The following is a 21875-nucleotide window of genomic DNA, read 5'->3' as shown; positions in this document are numbered from 1 at the left end:
CACTTAATGAAGACTGAACCATGCCCTCTTCCACAAGCAGCCACATCTCTGAATCAGGAACTGAAAAGCATCCATTCATTACCTTCTGTGCCCAAATGCAGATCTCAGTAAAAGCAGTCACCACAGCCTGATTTTCCCTCCTAGTAATCCTTGCCAATTACTGCACTGCAGTCTTCCCAGTGGCTACACAAAATGCAGGTAGGGAAGGACTGAAGGTGTCCAGAAAAGAAGCAAAAATGTACAGTAGAGTTTGTTTCAATAATCTCCTGCCACATCAGATGTGGGTTTAAGGAAATGAACTGCAGTTTGGTAGGATCTCTAGGATTTTTTCTACTGTTCTTTCTGTACTCTAGCATCTTCATCTATTTTCCATTCATACGATTTTTTTGTTTGTTTGTTTTTGTTGCTGTTGTTGTTTTGCTGAACATCAACCTTCAGCAGCCCTTCAGCACCCTGTACCTCACTTCCAGACCTCCTTCTGCAGCCCCACGAGAAGGTGCAAGAGCTAATATTCTTAACACATTATTTGGAGAAAAGCAGGAAGGACACTGGAAAGTAATTTCATGTGCATGAATCCTTTTGGCTTCCGGCTCCCAGTAGTTAAAAAAAATGGCTTGTTTTTAGTGGCATGCTTCAACTAGGCTTACATTGACCTTTTAAAGAAAAGGTAATGGGCAACATAGGTATAGCTTCACAGATGTAATCAACACATCTACTACTCACTCCCCCGCCCACAGACAGGAGAAAGATTGCTTTCTCACAGCCGTGCACAAGTCCTTAGCTTACTCTTCACAGGGGTTCCTAAGTTTCCAGGCACTGAAATAGCAGTCTTACAACTTGGGTTGTTTTCTTTTGTTTTCTTTTCTTTCTTCTCTAGCATGGCATAGGTCCCATACAAAGTTTTAGTTACTTAAGCTTGCAGTTATTAAGAATTTATTCATTGCCGAAGGTCATCTTCAGTTTAGAACCTCTTCCCTGCTTTGTACACTCAACATTAAGTACTACATTAAAAATATATAATAATGGATTTGGAAAAGGGGAAAAGCCTGCTGGCTTTGAAATAAGGGAAAAAAATTAAAATATGAGAAGAACTAACAGGTACAGGCTTTCTACGTGACTTAGAGCACTTCTGTACTTTTCTGTTCTCCTTCACTGAGAAAGAAGGTGTAATGCCTCCTTTCTCTCTCCTCACTTGGACACCCTATCAAATTCCCATCTCTTCATATACTTGTAAGTGTATTACTTTGTATAATACAGCTTCGGTCTAAAGTTGGGAATTGTCAGATGTGAAAAAAATAACCAGAATCAAGGAACAACAACAAGAAAATCTTAGTAAAGCTGGGGGAAAGGAGGACCAAAAATGTCCCTTTCCCCCTTAAAAGAGAACATAAATGATAAAATAAGATCTTTTTAACTTATATTGCTTCAGGACACTGAAAATTCCTTCAAGACAGAAACGTGCAGTCGAGTTGCTTCCTGACTGGGATTCACACACTATCAAGGATTCTCTTAGGAGAAAAAACCAACACCTACCATTACATTGCAAACTAGGGCCAAGGAAGAAATTCTTGCAGAAAAGTAGCAAGTCTGTTTGACAACCGTTCAGGATTCCCAGAGTTTTTGGTATTTGGAACGTTCTTTGTCATAACGCTTAAAAGAACTGTAGCAAAAAAAAAAAAATATCTTCAGATGTACTCCTTTTCCATACAAAGTTTTGAAAGAACTTCTCTAGCTTCCAGCTTTATAATGCTGCACCTGCTCTGAGGAATAGGACACAGAATCTCATGTTCTGTAGTCTCAGAGTATCATCTACTGCTGCTCTCTGAGGACACGACCCCTGCTGCTCACCCAGAGAACTCAGGAATAGTCTGTGTTCTTGTCAAGAAGTTAAAAGGAGCATCTGTTTCACTTTTTCTTGTCCAAACTTATTTTATAGGTAAAACCAAAGGCAAACAGGACTGCCAGATTTTTGTAGAACTATCTTTTCTTTCCAAGCTGCAGAAGAAGCAAGGTGTAACAAGGAAGGAAAGGAGAACCTCAAAAATATTTAATGTACCATTCTAAAATATTTCTTCCTCTTGACTAAGGAAGTGGCTAACATTTATCGTATTTCTAAGCTATTTCAAAAAAAAAAAAATAAATTTCTCCCACTGGTATTCAATGAAATAGAGATAATAATGCTTACCTTGGTTGCAAATAGAATAAAATTGATAAAATGTACCAAAAAATTATTAACAAAGAAACCTCCATATACTATCAGGCATAATAACTCCACCAAGCAGACAGTGCAGAAAAATTTCCTAAATAGTCCACTTCGATTGCGTGGAAGACACAAAAGAAGAGCAGTGCTGGCTTACAGAAACAAGAGAAACTTGCTTGAGATTTGATGCATCACACCCGAAAGCAAGTTCAAGCACTGAAGGCGATTTGTAAAATTAATACCATCAACTTGGAGATGTGAAAACATAAAGGAGAACAAGGTACTTTACGGTTTCACACAATTACAGGAATTCTACCACTACCACCCCTCCCCCTCCTAAAACAAAACAAAACCAGAAAGAGAAAACAACACTCACACGACTGTCACCAGATTTCTAAAATTACAAAAACAATGTATATAGCAAAAAAATAAAAATAAAAAAATATAAAAAAATCACAACCTACCTGTTTACATGAAAAAAATTCACAGCGCAAACACAGTGAAACACAAGACTGCAGTGTGTACTTCCAATGGATTAATACATTGTCTCCTGCTGCTGAGAGCTGGTCTTGATTCAGTTAAAGCCTAAGCATTCAGGCTTTCCTGCTGGGAAACAAACAAGTAAAGTTGGTTTCAAGTGTCTTCTTTTAATATACAGAAACAATTCTCTCAAGCTTGAAGGCATAAAAGAGAAATAATACGTTAAAGTTGCATGAAACCATACAAACTACATCAACTCAAAAAGCCACACTGAAATTTATTAGTTGACTAGAAAATTCATTGCAAAAATGTATTTACTTCATGGAGGAAGTCACCACTGTCACCACGGAGTGAGTCAAGCTGATCTGCAAGAATGTTTTACATAATGGGAAAATTTTTATTGGCCAGAGGTTCACAGTGTTCTTAAATTTCCAGAAACTGCAGATGTAAAGATACTTCTGTTAACCTGAACCAAAACCAAGAAAAGAAACTATCTATCTGAGATGCATGCTCCATTTCTCAATACAGATCTAATTTTACTAGCTACTGTACTTCAACCTATTCAGCAAAGGAAACATTCACACTCAGACGAAAAAGAGAGGACATACGAAGACTGAAAACAAAGGTAGATTTAATATCATCATCAAACAGCATTAAAACCCATTGGCTAGCATATCAAGGCCATATCGGAGTTGCAGTACTGAGAACTAAATGCACTTTAAGCTACCAATTTATTCTTGTAAAAAATGATTATTTGTGAAACAATCAGAATGGATTTACAAGAAGGCACGATACCATCTTAATTCTTCCATGTTCACTTTACTGGGAAATAAAAGCCAACAAGAGAGCCAACGATCACTACAGTCAGTCAGTAACAAACTGGAAGGTTTTCTTGCCTTCTTTTACCAACAAAAACATACTCCAGCACAACTACAGTGTAAAATCCACTTCACTCAGAGTAACTGCAATGAGAGAATCTTTCCTCCATTTTTCAGGGGTTGATAACAGCTTTAAATCAATCAGGCAGCTCAAAATAAAATCATATGAGAATAAATTCAAAGTATTTCACAGTTCAAATATTCTTCTCCTTAGTCTGCTGAAAATGCAATAAATTTAAAAATTCAGATCATCTAGATTATTGCTTATAGCTTAGTTTCTGCTTTTATTTATTTTTTTTTCATAATACTAAGGACTAAGCCTTCTTTTTTAATCATACAACTTCTGGAAAGTTGTAAATTGAATAAATACTTTTGATTAATGTTGTGGATCTTCATTGCAGAAGTATTAGGATTTGAGTTCTAGAGTATTTTAGATTGCAAAAATCAAACATTAATTAAACCTAACTATATAGCAGCTCAAAAGCAGAAAGATCGCATTTGTTTTAATATTGAAATACAACTGGCACTTTGGGAAGAGTACAGGAATGCCATCCAGATGGAACTAAACTTGGCAAAGGATGTGAAAAATAAGGGATTCTACAGGTATATTGGTTAGAAAAGAACGACCACGGTGAACATAACCCCCTGTCATGGTTTTATGGTTTTTCATCAATATTCCACATCATAACATCATGCAGTGCACTGGAAGTTAAAGAGTGAATGCTGCAGTTCCATGGATTGTCAGTGTTTCTGGTCTCTCGGTTTCAGAAGAGAAGAATAAACTACAAACTCCCAGAAGACTTCATTTTTCCGTTTCCATTTTCCATTCAGAAGGAAAGATAAAATGGACTGGCAGTCACGAGACCTCTCTCTGCTCCCTGGCTGCTTCACCTACAACATTAGAGTAAAGACTTCAGCTTCAGAAACTCTCTCTTTTGCATTTTATTTATTAGCTTCAATTTCCAAACATATTGTATGATATTGTGTTACCTCACATTCCACTACTACATTTACTAAACCCAGTTTTTCCTTCAGCTCATTGCCACTGTTTTCCTTCAACCAGGCCCATCTCCCTACCTTTTCCTTTCCCCCATCCCCTTCTTTTCCCAGGGCATGAAATGGTGGGTCCCTTCACCTCCATCGTGGACATAGGCTGAACTCAGAATACACCTCAATAAATGAGAAGGGAGAAATGGTAACCACAGACATGGTTACAGCTACTCAAAAAGTTATTTGCTTCAATCTCTCACATTCCTTAACTTCTAGGTGGGAACTGGGGAAGCAAAAACCATCTCACTGTAAGCAAAGAGCTAGTAGAGAGTTTCCTGATGAGACTGAATGTCGCCCATGATATGCATCCCAGGTTGCCAGACCATTCTCCATCACATCTGAAAAGTCACAGCTGTCAGTAAAGCCCCCGTGACTGCAAAAAGGAAGACATGGTTATGAAGGCTGGACTACTCAGTGGATAAAGAATCGGTTGGATGGTTGCAGCCAGAGGGTTAGTCAACAGCTCTATGTCCAGGTGGAGGCTAGTGATGAGTGGTGTCTTCAAGGATCTGCCTTGAGACCAGTGCTCTTCAACATCTTTATCAATGACCCAGAACAGTGGGATTGAGTACATGCTCAGCATGAGGATGTTTCTCACTCAGAAGGTGGAGACGCACTGGAACAGGTTGCCCAGAGAGGCTGTGGATGCCCCGTCCTCAGAAACATTCAGTACAAGGCTGGATGTGGCTTTGGGCAGCCTGGTCGTGGCAGGGGGGTTGAAAATAGATTATCGTTGAGGTCCTTTTCAAACCAGCCCATTCTATGTTTGCTCATGACACAAAGCTGAGTGGTATAGTTGACACAACAGAAGGAAGGGATGCCATCCAAAGGGACCAGCACAAGCATGAAAAGTGGGTCCATATAAACTTAATGAGATTCAACAATACCAAGCTAAAGGTGTTACACTTCAGTCATGGCAATATCAGATATGTGTACAGACTGGGAGAACACATTGAGAACAACACTGAGGCAGCAATGTGCACTTGCAGCCTGGAAGGCCAACAGTATCCTAGGCTTCATCAAAGGGCAGTGGCCAGCAAGGCAAGGGAGGTGACTGTCCCCCTCTTTTCTGACCTCAAGAGACTTCATCTGCATACTGCATCTAGTCCTGGGGCCCCTGGCACAAGACAGACATAGAACTGCTGGAGCAGATCCAGAGGAAGGTCATGAAGATGATCAGAGGGGCTGGAGCACCTCTCCTGTAAAGAAAGCCTGAGGGAGCTAGGCTTGTTCAGTTCAGAGAAGACTACATTGTGGCCTTCCAGTACTTGAGGAGAGCTTTTAAGATGGAGAGAGATCATTTTTCAACATGGGCATTTAGGGATAGGACAGAGAGGAATGGTTTTAAACTAGAAGAGGGAAGATTAGGTAAGGTATTATGAAGAAATTTTTTTACTCAGAGTAGTGAGGCACTGAAACAGTTTGCCCAGAGAAACTGTATGCCCCATCCCTGGAGGTGTTCAAGACCATGCAGAGTGGGGCCCTAAGCAGTCTGATCTAGTGAGTGGCAATCCTGCCCACAGCACTGGGGCTGGAACTAGATGATCTTTAGGATCTCTTCCAACCCAAGCCGTTCATTCTATGAAATCAGAAAGCATATTTTTAACTGCTATCTGGGGATGAACCCACACATTTATCTGAAGGCTCAAGTTCTATGCTTGGAACATACAGCCCAAGACAAGTAATGTAGCTGCAATACCTAAGTAAAATACAGCATATCTGAGCTGTAGTGGACAAAGCAATGAACTGTCCCGAAGACCCAAAGTTGCCAGCAGCTTTTCCAGAAACCAGCACAGCTTTTTACATTCCCCAGGATAACTGAACACGCTCACCCTGCACCCAGTCTTCCTATTGGTCTGAACAGCATGGTATTTTCACTGGCTTCATCAACTTCATCCATCAAGCGAATACCAGTCCTCCCCTTCAATGAACCAGCAGGCTGCATTCCCTGTATGCCTTATCAAAAAAAACACAGCCAGAACAATACTGGCTTTGTGGTCTGCCTTAGTTTTTCCACCTAACGGCAGCTGATGGTCTTCAAATTTTAAGTATAAGCACAGCTCTTCCTAGTGTGTTACGCAATCAGAAGTCATACTGGAGCAAGTTTAATCCGTTCTTTTGAAAGATGGTCCTAAAAAGATCAGAAACCTATGAGCCACTGCCATAAGCAAGGGTCATGCCATGAAAGCACCTTTCCTTAACTCAGATAGGAATACAATGCTACAGAGGGTTCAGTAGGTCTTGTCAAATAACGTATTTCCACTTGCTTAAGGAAAGGGCCCTAGTACAGTAATACAAAACTGCACCATGACAGAAAAAAAAAAAAGAAAAAGAAAAAAAAGAGAAAGCAGTACTAGCAAACCAGACAAGAGGCAAAGAACACATAAAAAAGAACTCCTTGCAGCAGCAGCAAACAGATGTATGCCAGCCCCTAGTGTAATCCTATAAAGAAAGGAAGAAAGGAGCAGATGAAGGCAAACAGAATATCACCACACAGCTGGAAGACTCCTTTGTTCCTGTAATTGAGACCTCTGTCCTACTGTACCCTGCTCGCAGGCAGATTAAGAAGCTGCCTCTTGGTTGATGACACCAAGCTGAGTGGTACAGGTGACACACTAGAGGGAAGGGATGCCATCCAGGACCTGGACAGGCTTAAGAGGTAGGTCCATGCCAACCTCACAAAATTCAATACGGTCAAGTGCAAAGTTCTGCACCTGGGTAGGGGCAATCCCAAGCACAAATACAGGCTGGGCAGAGAATGGCTTGAGAGCAGCCCTGAGAAGGATCTGGGGGTGCAGGTTGAAAGACTCAACATAAGGCAACGTGAGCTTGCAGCCTGAAAAACCAACCGTTTCCTGTGTTGTATCAAGAAAAGCGTGACCAGCAGGTAAAGGGAGGTGATTCTGCCCCTCTACTCTGCTCTCATGAGATCCTACCTGAAATACTTAGTCCAGTTCTGAGGCCCCCAACACAAGAAAGACATGGAGCAGTTAGAGCAGGTCCAGAGGAGGGCCATGAAGACAATTAGAGGGTTGGAGCACCTCCCCTTGCAGGGACAGGCCGAGAGAGTTGGAGGTTTTCAGCCTGAAGAAGAAAAGGCTCTGGGAGGACCTTATAGCAGCCTTCCAGCACCTGAAGGGGGCCTACAGGAAAGCTGGGGAGGGACTTTTTATAAGGGCATGTAGCAACAGAACAAAGGGAAATGGCTTTAAACTGGAAGAGAGTAGATATAGGCTAGATATTAGAAAGAAATTCTTTACTGTGAAGGTGGCAAGACACTGGAACAGGTTGCCCAGAGTGGTTGCGGATGCCCCTTCCCTAGAAGTGCTCCAGACCAGGCTGGATGGGACCTTGAGCAACCTGGTCTAGTGGGTAGTATACCTGCCTATAGCAGGGGAGTTGGAACTAGATGATCTAAAAGGTCTCTTCCAACCCAAATGATTCTATAGTTATACTATATCACTATTTACAAGCAGCTGAGAGTTCACTACAAATGTATTCACTTCTCAGACTTTACACCTACAGTCCAACTGTTTCCAAGTCAAGAGTATGGACCAGAAACTCTTATGTTTGGGCAAACGGCAGGCAATAGCAACTGATTAAAGATGTGTAACATTCCCATACTTGCTTCCCCTACACATTTTCGCCATGTTCAATACTGGTTTTACCAATTGACATAGAACTGAAAAGTAATCAGCCCAGTTTCAATTCCCATCCCTCCTGTTTTTCCAAAGTTAGTTAACTCGGACATCTTCTCTAACTCATTCTTCCAGGACCATGGCAAAGCTGTAATACTGTCACAAAGAGCACTGACCATTCCCTGCAACAGCACAAAGAATGACCCAGTCACCACATCATCTCATTCTAGCTATTGAAAACAGATGAATATCCAGCATAAGCCTAGAACAACGGGAGCTGAACTCTTCTGTACTAATTACAGCCATTATATGCTGACCTCTTTATTCAAGCAGTGAACATCTCAATACACAGGGTGGTTTAATCAGGGGCCATAGAATAGTGTCTCAAAAGTACAAAGATTAAACATGTTTCTTAAACATGTTCCTATTTACAGGAGGAAGAGTAGAGAGCAGAAGAACAAAGAAACAACATCAGTTTAAAGGGAGTACCATAAGGCCTCAGAAAGCTCTACCAGGGCAGTCAGGCCATACATGAACATGTGAATTATTATATGCTCTCAAAATGCTTTTGATCCTATTTTACTTACTGTATCTAATAGTTGGCAATAGGCTCTAATGCCTGAGCCTCAGTGACTAACAAGAGCCATTAAGATACTGCTGTATCTTTGTTTGGTCTTCACCTCTTTCCCTTTGAATTTACCACGCTTGTAGCATTAATAAAAATTACAATATTGCTCCTTCATTTTTACTGTTCACTTCACAACTTCATACAGTGTAAAACTTTTGTTCACTGGTGGTTTAGGTAGCATTCATGGTATCAAGACAACTCCAGCACACTAGAGCTCTGGGTCTGTTTCACAAGTGGGGGAAAGATGCCATTTCATTTCAGTGCTTGTAACAGCATCAGGACTGACATGTTGCATTTAGTCATAAATTCAGACTTAGGCATTTCATTTAGGATGAGGCTGTAGGCCAAGTATTTCGAGCTCAATGACATCTTGAATTGGATTCAGTATTTGAAAGCAGGAGAACAAGAGAAATTGAAAATGCAAGAAAAACGTAGGCTATATGAAAATTTAAGAGCAGTGAGCTACCCAAAGCCAATGACTGTATACCCCAATCAAGACCTGTTCATTTTGAATCAGAATTCCGTTCTGCAGAGAACTTGCATGCAATCTCAGTTTGGTATCCATCTGCAAAAGTAATGGACGCGTTCTCTATTGTTCAGTCCTTTAAATCACTGTTGAAAATTTTAACCACCTCAGGAGACAAAAATAGATGCCTAGGCAGTGTATCAGAGAATAATCACAGCTATTGGCATCCTTCTTCTCACTTTTCCAGTTCATTCCACACTATCCCTGCAACTACATCCTTTAAAACAGAACACCTTAACCTAGTCCCACAGACCTCAAATCATGACACCAAAATAAATGTGATAAAAATCCTATGGAAAAATGCTAATAGCTCTTACCATCATTCTGCTATCTTTCAGATGTTTACAAATTACATCTATTCTAGTTTTCCTGGTAAATAAAATTCTATTACTCAGTTTCACATTACTCATTCCACAGAAATCACAAGATAAAACACTAAAAAACATCTGGAATTGCATTTAACCTCTATGAATCACCACAAACATGCTGAAGAGTTAACCACTAGCTGGATTATGCATGATATCACCTCATTCTTAAATAGAAAATAGCAGAGTTCATTACTTTATTCCTCTTGGCATCACCTATTGTTACTTTTCCCTTCTTATTGACTGCTGGAACAATATCCTCCTACTGTTCAAAACCATATGAAAGATAATGAGAACATATTTTTACCTCCTTCACTAGTTTGATATTGTTTTATGTCTCAAACACTTCTCTTTTTTTACTCCATATGCCTGTGTCATTCTTTCTTACTTATCCTTAACATTCTCACCAAGCTTCATACTTCTTTTTTTCTTGGATCTGAGGTCATTAGCAGTGTACTGACTTAGTCAAATAGGTCTGCTGCTATGTGCCAGTGCAAAAGGAAGTACAAATCAGTAATTCACACTTTTTCCCAACAGAGCAGGTAATATTACTGAATTCTTCTTGGTTTCTAACATGTTTCCTATGGCATCCTACAAGTTTTCTGAATTGTAGCTATTCTACTTCTCTATTTTGTTATTCTTCCCCCATTGTTTCCTAGAAATAATGAATTAATCAGTTCAAGTTAATCTTTCACAAGCTACTTTTTATTTCTGTTTCTTAACCAGCTCTTTCCTCTCTTTGTCACTGCTAAATCAAGACAAGTTTATTATCAAGAGCTTTCCTGTATATCAATAAACATAAGAGCACTGTCCCATCCACAATCCTTTCCTGAAGGATGTATGTGCAAATAAAATCCTTCATTTACTCCAAATTTCTGATTGTTCATTTGTTGATTTTTTTTCTTAAGCAGAAATAAGTTTTGCCATCTATTTTCAGTGGATCTATTACAACACTGCTTTTACCAGTCTCTAGAACCCCATTAACTTTTTTTGCCAAAAAAAAAAAACCACTCATAATGCGCTACAATATTTTGTCCCTTCTTTCCTGACTGTCCTCTCTGATGAGCATTCTAATGGGATATGCTTTTGATTCTATTTGGGCAACATGGACAATAGCTATTCGTTGCTCTGGAATCTAAGCACTGCAAAATATACTGGTAAATCCTACTAATTGTGAAGTCTTAGCCTATAAACACAATGGTAGACACCTAATCAGATATAAGCAAAAACAGAAGGGAAGAAGGAAGGCCAAGATTTGCTAATATCTGCTAAAAGAGACCCAAAACAAGAATATCACTACCCTGTCTATACACTATATTGTCTATACACGATCCTACAGCAATGTTAGTCTCTATTCAAGATGACCAAGCATGACTTACTTTCTTCTAGATTCACTAGAAATTTGGGTTTGGGTTGGGTTGGCCTAACTCAGAAAACCAAATCATATAACTGAGGAATAGCAAATCCATATTTGATGTGAAGTCATACAGCTGTATGTAACCACTATCTTTTAACTGCCCCTTCACTTGTTATTATTAGCCAACAGTAAATTAATGATAAAAGACTCAAGGTGAAGCTCTCATTTTCTCACACAACAGTTTGTCCATTTCCCCAGTTATCACATAATCATTAACATTTAAGTAACATTTTATTTAAGTTTTTTTCTCCAAATGGATGACTAAGGCCATCAAAGAGAACCAATCCTCTGCCTTATTACTTGATTCTGGGGAACTAAGAGCAACTTGCAATCACACAGCCCTATGTAAGGCTCAAAAGTAAACAAAGAATTTAATCAAGGATCTCGTTTCCTTTCCTTGAGAACAGAAAATTACACATGAGATCCAAAATAATTTTAAATTTCCAACCCCAAGATGAGGATGCTTGCTAAGCCTGTCCTGCTAGCCAACCTTCACACATGCTTTTGAATAAAAACTATCAAAAGACATGGATATAGATAGTTAGGTAGATAGATAGATAGATCCACTTCCTTAAAAAAAAAAAAATCCCTCTGTTACATTTCTCACTCAATGCTATTCAATGCTACCAAACATTTTTAGCTGACTGATCACAATCATCTGTACTCTTTAAATCATGCTAAAAATACTTATACCTGTAATAGGAAGAAGGCTGTGGCTTCATGAACCCAATCAAGAATCAAAAATGTTTTTGGGTTGGAAAGGACCTTAAAGATTATCTTGCTCAGCACCCACAGCTAACTTCTCTTCCTGCTGACCAACACTATTTCTAAAAATTAGGTTATGGGGTTTTTTTGTTTTGGTTTGGTTTTGGTTTTTTCTGCTTAGAGCTGTGTGATATGAAAGATATCAAAGACCTCACCAGCCTTCCCTTGCCATCTTTGAAGGAGTTCTAACAGCAAGAATATGTTTGCTAGTGCACATTGTTTCAGATTAATATGTATGAAGAGTTGAATGTCCAATCATGGGTGTTAAGCTCAATTTTAGATGTCCTAAAGTATCTAAGACATGCAGAAAAGGTAGGTATAGTTGTGGACACCTGGGAAATTGCTGAGATTTGAAGCAACAACTTCAGACTATTCAGGCTGGGATAAGCTATGACATTTGTGATAGTACTGTATGCTTACAGATAGGCACCACATCTGTTGCCTTCGGTTTTCCTGAAAACCAGGAAAACCAGCCATGGCTGGGGCAAATGAATACTATCATTCTGTTGTTCAGTTAAAACAAAACGCTGCTCTTCAAAAGGAAAAATTAAGTGGACAGCAGGCAGCAAGAAGACTTGAACTCCAATTTATATGGGTGTTAACACTGTAATGGTCAGTCTAATTCACTTGGGGATTTTAAAAATCAAGTACTTCTTGACACTGCATTTCTTTAGTACTACCCACAGTATCCTCATTTACATGGTAGTGGTGTATGAAAGTAACTCAGAGCCATCTTTCAATCAGATGAGATTTACAACAAAAAAGGCAGCTGCTAGAATCTAAATCACCCATGCAAGAAGTGTATGCTTTGTTTCTTCCATGCCTCCTTCCCATGGAAACAGCCTTTCTTTTCAGTATCTTACCTATTTATTTCAAACTGAAAAAAAAATCTTTGTAAGTATCACTGCTTTTGGAAAGTATTTTAATAAAAAGAAAACATTAAAAAAAAATAAGGGGGGTTGGGGCAGTTGTAAAAGCAGTTCTAGGTAGATGTCTGCTTCTATTAGGTACATAAATATTTCAATCCCAGCAGCACCATCTAATGGAGAGCTCACCAATTTTTTCCCCTCCTTTAATATGACAAACATTTTATTTTAGAGGTGTTAACAACTGGTACTTTAACACATGGCCTATTTATTACGCTACAAAAACTGATTATCTACAAGAGAAGCCAAATCATTTTTCCACAGACAGCAATCTGACAGCCCTTTTTTTGCAGATACTTTCACGTGCAAATTTATTAAGTACAGTAGGAAGTTTGTTTAGCCAGGAGATCAGAGTTTAGTTAAAAATATGTAAAAACAAAATATTTGTGAAGAAGCAAGGATAGTTTAAAAATACCTTATGGATGTTTAAACTTTCTCTTCAAAAGCAAAACAGAGGGAAAGGAAAAGTCTAAGGACAATGCTGAATCTTAACCACAGCAACCAAAGTCATTATCTACACCTGCTAAAAATCAAGTCCAGCTCTCCAAGATATCTTTAAGGTTGTTCCTCTGCTACAAAATATACTATGGGAGACAGTCAGTAAATGAACAAAAAGCAGCAGTAAAGCATGCAGTAAGATGACTGCTGGCAATTTCCACTATCTGTCTTATTAACAACATTTTCACATGAAAACAAACATGTCAGGAGAGCATACAGCTACATTTGAAATGGATCTATAAGTCTTTTCTTCCTTGCTGCATTTTGTACCCTTTTTCCCCATATCATTTGTTACATCACAGCACTGCAAGCAAGGTCTCAACTACTCCATACTTTGCCAGCTAGTGCAGCAGCACATTGACACTCTTGCTCTGGAATAACCACCTTTTTACATACAACTTAAAGGACTTTCAAAGCCTACCTGACCTATCGGGTCATTCCTAGACAGTCAACTATACATTGAGTTTGTATCAAAAACCAAGCCTCTTAGTGAATAATGTTATAAAGTTACACCATCATACTTCAGCTATAAGTATTACTGGCTTTGTATACACAAACAGCATAATTCCAAACCCCTTCTACACCTATTCTGGAAGGATATCCTCATACAGAACACTGTGGGCAGAAATTTGTTTGTCTTAATTCTTTAAAAAAAAAAAAAAAAACCCACAGGCAAACAGTGGGGAGAGTAAATCCCCTAAACTCCCTCAAGAAGTTATTGGGTAAAATACTCAAAGTTAGATTGCTAAACAAACTTTTTTAAAATGAAAGTGAAGCTTTCAGGAATTCGTAAGAAGGAAAGGAGAAGAAGGGGAATTTATGGGCCCGGGTGCCAAGGAATAGCAGATGGAGAACACAAACAACAAATAACAATAAACTTGTTTTACCTTCCCGGGGATTGCCAAGAGCATTCTTCTGCACATGCTCCAAGAAAGTGTCAAAATACCTTACTATCACATAGATTAAAAAAACCACCGAGCAGCACAGGCAACACAGCAGTAATGTCCACTACTACAACTACCTACTATCCTAACATCCTAACATCAGGATCCATTGGTATTTCCATTATGTATTGACACCTTCAACGAGGAGAAATGCAAATTTACCAATGACACGTTTCCTGAACTGAAATGCTCCCCTCTCAAGGATACTGTTCTGAACAGAAAATAGTGAAATGGTTGTATTAAAAGGGCATTAATGGACATATTAAAAGGACATGCAGACTTCAGACAATAGCAGGGTATGCTGTAGGGCCATCTTCGGCAATCTGGAAGAGCCTATTAACTCATCTTGGGTAGAGGGAAAAAAGAAACAGGCAGCTACAAAGAGGTCAAAGGAAAGCTGATTTACAGATAAAGATTATTAGTCAAAAGTATGAAAATAAATACAAGTCTGAAAATAAGTATTTCAAGAGAAAAGTGATGAAAATGGGGAGTAAAGCAGTCAGTTGTTTTGCTCACATGAGATGAGAACACCTTGGAATGAAGTCATCCCTTCACAACTTAAACTTATAACAAAAGATATAGAATGACTGAAAGCAGTCCTTTTTATAAGGGCATGTAATGACAGGACACAGGAAATGGCTTTAAACTGGAAGAGATTTAGACTAGATATTAGGAAAAAATTTGTTACTGTGAGGGCAGTGAGGCACGGGAACAGGTTCCCAGTGAGGTTGTGGATGCCCCTCCGCAGAGGCACTCAAGGCCAGGCTGGATGGGGTGCTGAACAGCCTGGTCTAGAGGGAGGTGTCCCTGCTATAGCAGGGGGTTGGAATCAGATGATCTTAAAGGTTGGAACTAAATGATCTTCCAACCCAAACCATTCTATGATTCTATGAAATTGAGCCACTTCCATGAATCAGAGGAAGAAACCCGAGAAGTTAAGAGCATTTACATTGTATTTCTCTTCCACCTCAAGTTGTTTGGCCAGTCTGTATAAGAGGATTTCACTAATAACTGAATTGCATAAAATAGAGAAAGAAGAGTCAATTAAGATGGTTTAAAGGAGAATAAAACAAGCAGAAGGCATATGGAAAATTTAAGGCTGTATTTCCTAAGCAAAAATCAAGACTTTGAGAAGTCATAAATAAATGGTCAGACAACATCACTCAAGGAAACTTACTCTTGGGAAGGTTCTGTGGTGCTCAGGGACATGATTTAGTGGAGGGTTGTTAGAGTTAGGGTAGTATGGTTAGGTTGTGATTGGACTTGAGGATCTTTAAGGTCTTTTCCAACCTGAGCAACTCTGTGATTCTATGACTCTTCTCCGTGAAAAGGCAGAGACAGTGGATAGTAAACTGGTAAAGTTTACTAGTGCTACATACCCACTATGAAAACTCCAGCAATTGTCCTATTTCTCTCTCTCTCTCATGCACATGGACAAGCTTACATAATGAATTTCATTCACACTGCCAAATTTTGGTTCACAAGCTGGGCTTTGCTGTTAAAAAGTTATTTTAGGCACACTTATTGTGAGAGTAAGCTGGTTCCATAGAATAAGGAATAATTATTAGTGCTCTAGAACAACCAAAGCAGAAAGCTGGGAATAAGTACCATTCTGACAAATTGTTGTGTACTCTCAGATTCCTAAAACACTGCATATTTGCTGTATACAACAATGCAAGAGCTGTGAAGCAAATTCTATTTCCTGCTGTGTAATACTGATGGAGTAGAATGGTACAGCCCTGCAGAAGAGACAGAATGGGATACTTACACACAGCTCATGCAATTTGTTTCATTTATCCATGGATAATGCTCACACTGCCAGGCTCTGTCTCAGCACATCATCTCTGATGCCCTCAGATTGCAGGAGAGCACTACTATTTCCATTTTTACAGACTAGAAAAGACAAAACCAGATACAAGCCACAAAATGTATGATAAGTATTCTCAGAAGTCCCAGCAAGCTACTTAAGTGCTTCTAGTGTTAGGTAGTATCAGTCCCTTAGTATCAAGACCAAATACACCGGATAACAATAACCAACACCAGTGGGAGATGCACCAGCAGGCTCTACACCTTTCCTAATCTCAGTAATTGTCTTAACCATTTGACCGGGGCGCCATGCTTCCTCTTACTCCATTTCTCAGGCACAGAGTTTTCATTATTCCTGGCATAGCAGAAGAGCTTGAAGAGAAGGAAGTGACTCCACACTTAACTGGTCAGTGGCTGACTATGAGAATGCTCCCCAGGGAAGTAGAAAACTTGGCTTGGAATCCCCCTTCTGCCCCTGGGACACCAGCATGATGTCACACCACTCAGCACTGCAACAAAGGTCCTCATTGCTTTGGCTGCACGGAATGACTTACAGTACAGACCTTTACAGGAACAAGGAAACAGCCTTTAGGTCTCCTAGATCTTACACTGTTATCTTCAATAGGACATCTTCTCCTTACCGACAGAGCTGGAGTATGTGATAACAAAGTAGCAACCAGAAAGACACTTTGCATCTCACAGAAGCACCTGCAACACGCTTTTCAAGACAGACCAAATCAAAGTAATTCATTTTGTTAGAGGCTTAAGAAAGCTGTGAAGACTCACGCCCACCCAAGACAAGTTTGGAATGCCGTATCTTACTTGGCTTACCAAAAGATGCTTTCTTTTACTACTGTGGAAACCACAAGCTCAGGCAAGTTCAGCATTACTCCAAATATCAAACTTCTGTAATAATGAGCTTCCATACAGTCATCATTACAGCATGTAAAAGAGAAGTTCCTCACTCTTGCATGAGCTGCGTGGACTTCCTTCAGTAAAGTTTTTGTTTAAGGCATTTGCTATGCATACTATATGTGAAAGGCTATATTCACTTCAGATAATTTATACCATATTAGAGAATTATTGGTGATTTTATCATTGTAAATAACCTACAGAACGTTCACTCTATACAGCAGATAAATCTATTTCACAAGTGAGCCTTTTATGACAGTATATAAAGTAATAGTGGAACTATAAGATGCTCCAACCTAAAGCATTTCTGCTATGCCCAATGCAGTTCTAATGCTCACAATTTGCAGCAATCAATCTTGATGTCAAAGTACACAATAACCCCGTTTACAGAACAGGTGAGCCAGGGACAGAGGCCACCACATGCACAATATGGAACTTCTGCATCCTTGAGCATGTTGATACTTCTCTTCCCATGCTGCCCTTTGCTAAATGAAATGCAGGATTCTACTAGAATCACACTTTGCATATGTGGAGTAAATCAGCACGGAAGAACAACAGGATAGAAATCAAAGGCTTAACATTTTCAGGGTGTGGAGAGGATTAGTGACCTACAGTTGCTATGTATAATTTTAGAGACACTTGCCCTGTTAACCTGGTTATAAAGCCAACAGTCAGCAGCAATTGAAGTCACAATGGCAACAATATTCTGCTGTACATGTTAGGGTAGAAAACATTTCCAAGAAGAAAAAGAAGTCCAAAAGAACTACACATGTATCACAATTTCCAATATCAAATCATCTTTTTCCCTTATTTTCTTCCTAAGTTCTTTGATATTTCTACTTAATGCTTTCCTTACTGCTTTCTATGTTCCTTTTGGGGATGGAGGAGGTCTCTATTTTCTCTTCACTCCCATTAGCACAGACAAGAGAGCACCTCTTCCTACTTCCTACTCTGCAGACACCTAATCGTCTTTCATTGCAAGTTGCTACCTCTTTCCTCTGAATTCTCTATCCCTTCTCTTTTTCTCTTGTCTGAAAAAGAAAATAAAAAAATTAAAGACAGAGAAATTGAAAAGTGTTATTTCTCAAAACAAGCATAAACAGACTTTCCCACTTACTATAGTATGGGGTTCCAGCAGGCAGAGCTGGGAGACCAGCTACGTTCTCTTTGCCAGCCCCTTACTGCTGTGGTTTCTATGTCACCACTTCATCACTGCAGGTTAAAAAAACAGTACAATAAAACCTTGCATGGCTACAGCACTTTTCCTTATGCTACAGTCATACCTTTCTTTTGATGCACAAACGTACACAACTCTCCCTCTCTTGGCTTCTTTTCCCCATATCACATCTTGAAATCTCTGATTTCACTCTCTCCTACCACTTTTGGTGTTCCTGAGCCATAGGCCAAAAATGCCAGGAGGTTTTAAATACAAGCATCATATTCAGAAAGTACCCACCCACAGCCATTAAAAAAAAAAAAAAAAAAAAAAAACCTTAAGTCTTGGCAATTCTTTAAAGAAACTGTGCACAAGAACACAGACATCTGAAACCAGTGTGTAATGAGTAGTCTTCAGACATCATAGGATTCAGCACCTTCAATTAAGAAACACTATTATAACAAAAAAATGGAATCCAGCTGTTGCATCATCTGAGATACTGCAGGAATAACACATTCTGATGTCTAATATCTATTCATACAAAGCCAATTCAGAACACTGGATTAGATTTAAGTCATACCTATTTTTAAACCGCCTTACTTTTTATCTTCAGAACTCTGCCTGCCTACTTACCAATGCATTTACGTACCAGTGATTTAACAGCAAAAGTCAGAAATTAAGGTTGCTGGCTTTTTTAGCAATATCTACTAACATGGTATCAAAAAACATGGTCCTCTTCTATCACTTAAACTTCGTATTATGGACGAGAACAATATAAAGATCCAAAATGCAGCAAATGTTGAAATGCTTTAGAAAACAAACTGTGTTAGCGTGGACTGGTAAGACCCCTTTAAGAATTTTTTTTTTTTTTTTTGTCACTGCTGTTAAGTACTGCCATCTTAAACGGTTTTCCAAGGTACCAACAGTAAATATGCTGACGTGATGATGATCAAATTCTCTAAATCCACACCAGAACCACTTCCCAAAGCCAGTATCACCAAACCCAATTGCAAGAGGACCTCTGGCAAGCCTGAAGACTTGCTCCTTCAGTACCCTCTTTGGAAGAGAATTTGTTGTGATACTGAATGCATTTCACCTTTCTATATCGTAGGTAAAGCTACTGTTGGAAGCTCTGAATCAATGTCGGATTTCAGTAAAACACCTACCATTCTCTTGCTGTACCAAAGCAACTTTTCTAACCTCCCAGTGCAGTCTGCTTGCAATGCCCAAACTCATGACACATCAGTGTTTCCGTTATCAGGCTGTATTAAAGGGGTTTCCCAGCCCAGCCACAAAGAACTCTGATTCAGTCCAAACATCCAAGTACCTCTTGTCTTAACATCAAAACCCTCTCCCTAGGCATAATAATTAACATTTATATCTATGTTACTCCATACACACTTCTGTACGGATTGCCATTAATAGAGACTTAGAGTCAAATAGCTCATCTTAAAGGAAAACATACATTATATTATCATCTCTTTAGCCATAACTCCAACAATCCATGCATGCTTTAAATTCATGCTTCTGTGCAAGTCAATACCCATTCTGAATACAGACTTCGCTATTTCATATTTAGCCGCTTATCCGCTGTGCTGCATCCAGCCAGCGTGCCTTTACATCACACACTGAGCTCCGTTCTGGTCTATGAATGCAAGGTGAGATTAGTGCACAGCATTGCTACACATTGCATTCCGTGGGATGAACCAACAGTGAAAAATACACAGCTCTACTGAAGAATAAAAGCACACGTATCACAACGCACAGGACTCTGATAGATCTCAGCATGCTAGTGAAGTCCCTGACCCAAGGAGACTGCAAATTTCCAATTGTATCATCGGAACTTCCCACATTTACTACTACAGAAGCAGAAAAAAGATGAAGAACGTTCTAATGCGTGCTACAGACCCACCCAGAGGGGCACACACAGCCTTTCATGTCACACACAGGCTCTGACTGGCAGAACACAAGATTACGCCTTTCAACATTAAGACCATCTCAGTTGTTCCTCCACACGTAACCCAGATCTCAGACACAAATAAATCAAGATGTAAATGCCTTACCTTCCTATTTTACAAGCCACTGCAGTTCTCAGATTATGAGTCAGTCATAGGTTCATCTGCAGAGAAATGACTCAGTATAAACTTTTAAACACTCGTTATTTTCCCTAACCCTACAACGCGGTCATTAATTTAAGCCAGCAAAACGCGATGCTGCAAAAACAGCGCAGGAGACGGGTGGCGTAAAAAAAAATAAAAAATAAATTAAAAAAAAAAAAAAAAAAAAAGCCACCGAAGCGCTGCCCGCTCCCGCCAGACAGCGAGAGGCCGTTCGTTGTCTGTAGGAAAAGTGGCTCCGTCCACAACTCCTCCCGCACCGCCGGGCCCGCTCCGTGCCAGCGGCGGCGGATGTCCCGCGCTCACCGGGGCCGCCCGCTCCGCTCCGCTCCGCTGCCGGGGCTCGGAGCCGCGGAGGGCGGCGGACTCGCGGGGGGCCCCGCTCGGCACCGGGAGCGGAGCGGCGCGGCGGCTGCCGGCGGTGCCCCTTTAAAGGCCGTCGTCCCGCCCCCAGCACCGCATATGGAGGGAGCCAGGAGCGGAGCGAGGCTTCTGCATTCAAACGCCACATCAAACGCCGCAAGCGCCGCTCCCGTACGGCTCCGGGCCGGGCCCGACGGCGGCTCCCCCCGCGGCACGCAGCCCCCGGGGCGGCGGGAGGAAGGCAGAAAGGGAAGGGGGGGCGGGGGGCGAGGAGGAGAGGTGAAAATCAGCGAGCGAAAACCGGGCACCTGCAGAGCGCCGGGCTGCGTCCGGGCGGGCAGAGCCCGCGTCGCCGCCGCCGCCGGGGTCCGACAACGGGCGGAGCGCCCGGCCCCGCAGCGCCGTGCCTCGGCCGGGCGGGCGGCGAGAGCCGGGACACGGCGCGGAGCCGAGGGAGCCCGAGCCCGAGCCCACCCGCAGCCCGGAGCCCCGAGCCCCGCTCCGGCGCGGCGCCCCGTCCCCGGGTCGAGCCGAGCCCCTACCTGCGAGCGAGCGAGCGAGCGAGCGTGCGGCGGCGGGGCGGCAGCCGGAGCCCGGCGAAGGCGACCGCCAGCCCGACGGAAAGTCCCTGCCGCTCTGCGCCGTCTCCCCCCGCCCCACACTTCCTCTCCCGCCCGCTCAGGCTGGAAATCCCCGGCGAAACCCGCTCCTCCTCACACACCGAGGGGCGGGCCCGGCCCGGCCGCTCAGCGCGCAGGCGACAGCCGGGGGCCGGGCCTGCCTTAGCCGGCTGCACCTGATGCCGCCGAGACTCGCTACCCGCCGCCGCGGGGCAAAACCCGGGGCGCTGAAGGAGCGCGGGGCTCGGCGCCACGCGGAGGGGCGGGCGGCTCGGGGCGGGCGGTGCTGCCGGGGGGCTCGGCGCGGGGCCGCGGGCGGCTCAGCCCGGGGTTGTGGTCGGCCCGGGGACGCGCCCCGAGGCGCCGGCAGCGGGCGTTGCGGCGCGGGCGGGAGGGAGGGAGGAGGGAGGCGGTGCGCGGCGGCCGTTGGGCCGCGCGGGAAGGCTGGGGGGGCCGCGGCCCCGCTCTCCTCGCAGCGAGAGGATCCGCACAAAGGGCCGCTTGGAAACGCGGTCGCCTTTATTTAAAAAACGCCGCTGGGGAGGGGAAAAAAAAAAGGGGGGGGGGGGGGAGGGGAGGGGAAAAA

At 41.8% G+C, this 21875-nt stretch overlaps 1 protein-coding gene across 18 annotated transcripts in view; it reads right to left on the bottom strand.

Annotated features, from left to right (window-relative positions):
- Positions 1–21539, bottom strand: part of TRAF3 (TNF receptor associated factor 3) — a 69668-nt gene extending 48129 nt beyond the window's left edge. For 3 of the 18 annotated variants that reach the window (XM_090141674.1, XM_090141675.1, XM_090141676.1), the window contains exons 1-2: positions 20253–20449; positions 2665–2806 (exon numbers count right to left, since the gene is read on the bottom strand). The gene's annotated coding sequence lies outside the window, so the exon portion shown is untranslated. Of the gene's footprint in view, positions 1–1533; positions 1661–2664; positions 2807–2998; positions 4450–16083; positions 16209–17889; positions 18065–18150; positions 20450–20977; positions 21036–21211 lie in introns of those variants that run through there. The other 15 variants (XM_090141669.1, XM_090141664.1, XM_090141660.1 and 12 more) reach the window with 15 other exon arrangements.
- Between the last annotated feature and the right edge of the window lie 336 nt (positions 21540–21875).

Source organism: Phasianus colchicus, chromosome 5 (assembly GCF_987193195.1).
Source record: "Phasianus colchicus chromosome 5, bPhaCol1.hap1.1, whole genome shotgun sequence".
In the NCBI taxonomy this organism is placed as follows: domain Eukaryota; kingdom Metazoa; phylum Chordata; class Aves; order Galliformes; family Phasianidae; genus Phasianus; species Phasianus colchicus.
The sequence above is the reverse complement of the archived record's forward strand: the minus strand, read 5'-3'. Positions and strand labels throughout refer to the sequence as shown.